This window comes from Equus caballus, unplaced genomic scaffold (genome assembly GCF_041296265.1).
Source record: "Equus caballus isolate H_3958 breed thoroughbred unplaced genomic scaffold, TB-T2T haplotype1-0000016, whole genome shotgun sequence".
In the NCBI taxonomy this organism is placed as follows: Eukaryota; Metazoa; Chordata; class Mammalia; order Perissodactyla; family Equidae; genus Equus; species Equus caballus.
In genome coordinates, this window is record NW_027222391.1 from 10,697,874 (window position 1) to 10,704,330 (window position 6,457).

Consider the following 6,457-nt stretch of genomic DNA (forward strand, 5'->3'; position numbering starts at 1 on the left):
TTTGTTTCCTTTCCAGCTTGCAGTTGCTACTGACCGCATCTGTAGCACCGTGGAATTCGAAATAATCTCCCTCGACTTGGCTGCTCTTGGGAAAACAATCTAATGCTGTCAAAATTATCCCAGGGAAATAAACGCCTTTTCAGTAGGATAGTAGGGTTAGGCTTATTTAATATGTATTGTTTATATTGGTTTGTTTAGTATTTGTTGGTAACCTTTTTTTTTTCCTCTTTTCTGCAAAGCTGTTCGGTTAAAAAGAGCAGATTAGCTATGAAATGGTTCAGACACAGAGAAAAGTAGAGAGTCGTGTAAGCAGAGCACGCCTTTCCCTGACTCTCTGTCGAGAGCTTGTGTGATTCCAGCTGCTCTCTGCCTCAGACACGGTGCCCTCTGCGTGTGCAGTCCTGTAAACAGTGCAGGGTCTGGAACCGTGGAGAATCTAAGGCAGTCCAGTCATGCTTTGCTTAACAGTGGGGATCAGTTCTGAGGAGTGTGTCACAGTCAGGCAATCTCGAGACTGTGCAAACACCACGGAGTTCCTAAACCTAGATGGCAGAGCCTCCTACACACCTAGGCCACATGGGACTAATCTTCTGGGACCCCCGTTGTTGACTGAAACGTCCCGATGTAGGGCATGACTGAACTGCCCAACTCCAAGGGCACGGAAGTGTAGCCTGTGGGGCTTTTTCCAAGAACAGAGACGCTCAAGGCCTCCTCTGGGCCCACTGACTCCGAATCTACTGGGATAGTTCCCGGCTTTAAAGACCAGACGTAGTCCTCCTCTGCAGACCTCTCATCAAGGGTTTTCCACACTGGGTTTTCCCTCATCTGAGAAAACAGGCCAAGAGATTGTGAGGATCCATAATTAGTGTTTTAATGCACTTGGCAGGACTCAGTGTTTTTCACGTTCTGTGATACTGGGATCTGCATCTTCACTGTAATGTGTTAAACCTTTAAGTCTTGTCCAACAGTCACGTCATTACATAGAGAATCCTTCTGTGAATTCCAGGCAGATTGCCATCATTCTGCTTCCGTCTCCTCACCTTTAAAATGGGGAGAGTAGCGGTAACCTAGCTTTGGGATGTGAGGATTAAATGAGATAGTTGGTGCAAAGCAGTTAGCACAGGATCTGGCACAAAGTGAGGCCTTTGATAAATTATTATTATTATAGTAGTTTTGATTTTCCTCCGGTCGGAATATAATTTAGTTGAAGTTAGTGACTGTGTCACAGCTGTGTCTCAGGCTGGTGTCTGCCGCCCTGAGCTAAGCCGTAAAAATCCCTAGAATAACTTTTCAAAAGCCTGTCAGCCTCTTGAGGCTCCTACACTTCTTTATTGTATTATATTTTATTGTATTTTATTTTATTTTATTGCAGTAACAGTGGCTTCTAACATCATATAGCTTTCAGATGTACGTTGTAATATATTTCGAGTTCTGTGTAGATTACATCGTGTTCACCACCCAAAAACTAATTATAGTCCGTCACCTCCCATGTGAGCCTCATCACCCCTTTTGCTCTCTCCCCTCCCCCCCTCCCCCCATGGTAACCAGCAATCCCATCTCCGTGGCTCTGTGTGTGTTTGTGATTGTTTTTATCTTCTGCTCATGAGTGAGATCACACGGTGTTTGACTTTCTCCCTCTGATTTATTTCACTTCACATAATACCCTCAGGGTCCATCCAGGTTGTCACAAATGGCCGGGTCTCATCATTTCTTATGGCCGAGTAGTATTCCATTGTGTATACGTACCACATCTTCTTTATGCATTCCTCCCTTGATGGGCACCTAGGTTGCTTCCAAGTTTTGGCTGTTGTGAATAATGCTGCAGTGAACCTAGGGGTGCACGTGTCTTTCTGCATTTGTGTCTTCGAGTTCTTTGGATGAATAGCCAGCAGTGGGATAGCCGGATCATAACGGTAGATCTATTCTTAGTTTTCTGAGGATACTCCCTACTGCTTTCCATAGTGGCTGCACCAGTCTGCGCTCCCACCAGCAGTGCAGGAGAGTTGCCGTCTCTCCACATCCTCTCCGACACTTGTCTCTTGTCTTGCTACTTAGAGCCATTCTGACCAGAGTAAGGTGACGTCTCATGGTAGTTTTCATTTGCACTTGTCTGATCGCTCATGATGTTGAGCACCTCTCCATAGGCCTGTTGGCCATCCGGATATCTTCTTTGGAGAAGTCACTGCTCGGATCTTTTGCCCGTTTTTTAAATTGGGTTGTTGATTTGTTTTGTTGTTGAGGTGTATGAGTTCTTTCTGTATTTTGGGTATTAACCCCTTATCCGACATACGGTTTGCAAGTATCTTCTCCCAGGTGTTAGGTTGCGTTTTGGTTTTGTGGATGGTTTCCTTTGCCGTGCAGAAGATTTTTTTACTTTGATGTAGTCCCGTTTGTTCATTTTGTATTTTGTTTCCATTGCCCAGTCAGACGTGGTACTTGAACATAGGCTGCTAAGACTGATGTCAAAGGGTTTGCTTGTAGACGTTGCGTGGTTTCGGGTCTGACGTTCGAGTAAAACCCGAGGGAGGAGGCTGCAGTTGCCCGAGAGCGAGCTTGGCGGGGACCCTGCGTCCCTGTCAGCGCACCTTCCCGCTCCGCGAAGGTCCGAAGCGTGTGGGCGGGGCCCCAGGAGTTCTCCCAGGAGGGTGTCCCTGTCCCTGTCCGCAGTCCACCGCTGGAGGGGGCGGGGCAACGGCCTGGGAGCGTCTGGGCGGCGGCGCGCGCCCGCCAGGAGAGGAGCGCGCGCGCGCGGCTGCCGGGCCACCGTCGCGGGAGGCGTGGGAGGCGTCGGCGAGCCGCGCCTGCCTGGCCAGAGCCGAGCCCCGCGGAGTCCGGCCGCGCTCTGCGGCTCTCTCCCGGGCCGGGCTCGTCCGTGGACGCCGCTCCGTGTCCCCGCTGGGCACAGCAGCCCGGGCCCTCCACAGCCATGGCCGCTGGCCTGAGGTGGCCCTCCTTCAGCTCCCGCTCTTCCTGCTCGCCGGACACGGACGACCAGGGCGCCTGCGAAGATGATGCCATCTGGGAGAGGTACCTGGGGGCGTGGGCCTGGGGGCTGGTGGGAGGCGAGCGTGTTTCTGAGGAATAGGCTTGTGCGCCGAGAGGTGCCCGTCAGGTCGCGGGACAGCTGTGCGGCGCGCGGAGCGTGGGGGGGGGGGTCTCTTCGTGCGCGTCACTCGTTCATGGAACGGGCGGTGTGTGCCGGGCACGGGGCCAGCCTGGGGACGCGGTGCCCGGGTGTCGGGCGCTGAAGCGGCCCCCGGGGTCTTGGCTTCTTGGAGGGACAGACGCGAAGTCGATAAGGACACTGGTCTCGATGCGTTCTGAGGAGTGCAGGTCTCCCTCCTTTAGAGGCTACGTTCCTTTGGGGTTTTCCTGAAGCCTGTTGTGCCCCTGAAGCTCAGGCCGGTTCAGGGGAAGTGGCCTGTCGAGGGCCACGTAACGTTTGTGTGCAGAGCCAGTGCTTTCCAAAGCCCTTGACTGTGCGGAAGTCTAGCTGTTAGGGGTGCAGTGGGGGCTGTCCGGGGAGCATTGTGAGCACAGGTATGTGTCCCACACTTGAAAGTCTGGCAGAGAAAGCGTGAGGCTCGAGGGTGCTCCGTTCGTTCCCTCCTTCCACAGAAAGTCTGGAGAGCTGACCTTGGGACAAGTCCTTCCTTTCCTCTGGTCGGTGCGTTGTTCAGTGGTCTGGACACTTGGTGAGCAAGACTGACAGGGTGTTTGACGTGCTGGGCCTCACAGCCTAGTTGGAAAGGACAGATAGGCAGCGACTAGTTACCTAGGAGATGCGTAAAAACTATTTCGTGTTGGGTGCTGAGAAATACGGCATTTACTGATAGACTTTGTGGCTTAGGCAGTGATGTTGAAGCTGAGAGCAGATGCCTACAAGAAAAGGAGGACTTGTGCGGGAGAGCGTTGGGACGGGGCAAGGGAGGAGTATGGCCTGTCAGAGGAGCTGAAAGAGTGCCCTGGAGCCTGGGGCCGCGTAGGGACTGTAGGGTGGGGAAAACAAAACTTTTCGGTTAAGGCTGGCGCTTTCTATAGGTTTTTGGAGACTAAGCGTGGTGATTCGGAGCGTGGACTCTGGAGCCAGACTCTGTCAAATGGGTCCTGGCTCTGCCACCTACGGGCTGTGTGAACTTGGGCAAGTTAGCGTACCATTCTGTGTGTCAGTTTCCTGATCTGTCAAACGGGGATGATTATCATACACACTCCATAGGTGAGTGTAAAGGTGAGAGGATATTTCATAGCCGTAAAGTACTTAGAGCAGCGTCTGGCCTGTAGTAGGCGTTAGTAGTGGTTGATTCAAGAAATGGCTAAATGCATACATAAGTATTAAAGGCTCGGAGGCTGTCCCTGGTGAAACGTGTGAACTTGAATGGATTACACCCAACTTTGTTTCCTTTCCAGCTTGCAGTTGCTACTGACCGCATCTGTAGCACCGTGGAATTCGAAATAATCTCCCTCGACTTGGCTGCTCTTGGGAAAACAATCTAATGCTGTCAAAATTATCCCAGGGAAATAAACGCCTTTTCAGTAGGATAGTAGGGTTAGGCTTATTTAATATGTATTGTTTATATTGGTTTGTTTAGTATTTGTTGGTAACCTTTTTTTTTTCCTCTTTTCTGCAAAGCTGTTCGGTTAAAAAGAGCAGATTAGCTATGAAATGGTTCAGACACAGAGAAAAGTAGAGAGTCGTGTAAGCAGAGCACGCCTTTCCCTGACTCTCTGTCGAGAGCTTGTGTGATTCCAGCTGCTCTCTGCCTCAGACACGGTGCCCTCTGCGTGTGCAGTCCTGTAAACAGTGCAGGGTCTGGAACCGTGGAGAATCTAAGGCAGTCCAGTCATGCTTTGCTTAACAGTGGGGATCAGTTCTGAGGAGTGTGTCACAGTCAGGCAATCTCGAGACTGTGCAAACACCACGGAGTTCCTAAACCTAGATGGCAGAGCCTCCTACACACCTAGGCCACATGGGACTAATCTTCTGGGACCCCCGTTGTTGACTGAAACGTCCCGATGTAGGGCATGACTGAACTGCCCAACTCCAAGGGCACGGAAGTGTAGCCTGTGGGGCTTTTTCCAAGAACAGAGACGCTCAAGGCCTCCTCTGGGCCCACTGACTCCGAATCTACTGGGATAGTTCCCGGCTTTAAAGACCAGACGTAGTCCTCCTCTGCAGACCTCTCATCAAGGGTTTTCCACACTGGGTTTTCCCTCATCTGAGAAAACAGGCCAAGAGATTGTGAGGATCCATAATTAGTGTTTTAATGCACTTGGCAGGACTCAGTGTTTTTCACGTTCTGTGATACTGGGATCTGCATCTTCACTGTAATGTGTTAAACCTTTAAGTCTTGTCCAACAGTCACGTCATTACATAGAGAATCCTTCTGTGAATTCCAGGCAGATTGCCATCATTCTGCTTCCGTCTCCTCACCTTTAAAATGGGGAGAGTAGCGGTAACCTAGCTTTGGGATGTGAGGATTAAATGAGATAGTTGGTGCAAAGCAGTTAGCACAGGATCTGGCACAAAGTGAGGCCTTTGATAAATTATTATTATTATAGTAGTTTTGATTTTCCTCCGGTCGGAATATAATTTAGTTGAAGTTAGTGACTGTGTCACAGCTGTGTCTCAGGCTGGTGTCTGCCGCCCTGAGCTAAGCCGTAAAAATCCCTAGAATAACTTTTCAAAAGCCTGTCAGCCTCTTGAGGCTCCTACACTTCTTTATTGTATTGTATTTTATTTTATTTTATTGCAGTAACAGTGGCTTCTAACATCATATAGCTTTCAGATGTACGTTGTAATATATTTCGAGTTCTGTGTAGATTACATCGTGTTCACCACCCAAAAACTAATTATAGTCCGTCACCTCCCATGTGAGCCTCATCACCCCTTTTGCTCTCTCCCCTCCCCCCCTCCCCCCATGGTAACCAGCAATCCCATCTCCGTGGCTCTGTGTGTGTTTGTGATTGTTTTTATCTTCTGCTCATGAGTGAGATCACACGGTGTTTGACTTTCTCCCTCTGATTTATTTCACTTCACATAATACCCTCAGGGTCCATCCAGGTTGTCACAAATGGCCGGGTCTCATCATTTCTTATGGCCGAGTAGTATTCCATTGTGTATACGTACCACATCTTCTTTATGCATTCCTCCCTTGATGGGCACCTAGGTTGCTTCCAAGTTTTGGCTGTTGTGAATAATGCTGCAGTGAACCTAGGGGTGCACGTGTCTTTCTGCATTTGTGTCTTCGAGTTCTTTGGATGAATAGCCAGCAGTGGGATAGCCGGATCATAACGGTAGATCTATTCTTAGTTTTCTGAGGATACTCCCTACTGCTTTCCATAGTGGCTGCACCAGTCTGCGCTCCCACCAGCAGTGCAGGAGAGTTCCCGTCTCTCCACATCCTCTCCGACACTTGTCTCTTGTCTTGCTACTTAGAGCCATTCTAACCAGAGTAAG